General features: G+C 31.9%; 1 long non-coding RNA gene across 4 annotated transcripts in view; it reads right to left on the minus strand.

Moving 5' to 3' along the window:
• The window catches only part of LOC128249804 (uncharacterized), a 7601-nt gene that overhangs the window by 4319 nt on the left and 2454 nt on the right, over positions 1-828 (minus strand). The gene's annotated exons all lie outside the window — the stretch shown is intronic.

An 828-nucleotide genomic window follows, 5' to 3' on the forward strand; every position in this document is an offset into this window, starting at 1 on the left:
TGTGTGTGTGTGTGTGTGTGTGTGTGTGTGTGTGTGTGTGTATGTGTGTCAGCCTGTCTGTGCATAGATGTGAACATACATACATACAGGAAAACATGCTCTCAAACATACATAAACTCACATATATACTGATGACATCTGTTACCACGTGACTGAATTAATTTCTTGCAAAATGGAATAATATTGTTTCATCATTTTTCAATCATTGCTACAGGTTATCTCAGTTCTTTGGATTTCTACTTCAGAAATCTTCCAAACGTTTTCTATAGGTTTGAGAACGGGACCTTCAGGGCGTCTCTCACAAGCTGACATATTGACAGTTTGCTATTCCAAAATTGGAAGATCATTAGAAGTAACTCATAGCATATTTACAGACTTCTAAACAACAAATAAGTTGGTTATTAGGTCATGCTTTCTAAACGACACTTAAGTCTTGGACGTTGCAATTAAGAAAATCGTTTGTTTAGTTCCGCATTACGAAATATTCCATTCGCTTGAGATTTTCCCGAAAGATAGAGTTTAGATGCCTCTAAATATAGGTAAACTATCTCGTGACAACTTTCTTTCAATGATAACTATTTCAATACACTTGCTGTTACTGACCCGTATATTTTGGCACCTACTGTATATATATATGTATATTTATGTATATATATAGCTTATCATTACTGATATTATTATTAAAATTATTATTATTATTATTATTATTATTATTATTATTATTATTATTATTATTATTATTATTATGTTGGTTTTTTTTTCTTCTTTCTTCAAATTTTCTTCCATTTCTCGCCGAGTGTTTTCCGTACACCAAGGGCAGAGAAACTC

Source organism: Octopus bimaculoides, chromosome 18 (assembly GCF_001194135.2).
Source record: "Octopus bimaculoides isolate UCB-OBI-ISO-001 chromosome 18, ASM119413v2, whole genome shotgun sequence".
Lineage (NCBI taxonomy): Eukaryota > Metazoa > Mollusca > Cephalopoda > Octopoda > Octopodidae > Octopus > Octopus bimaculoides.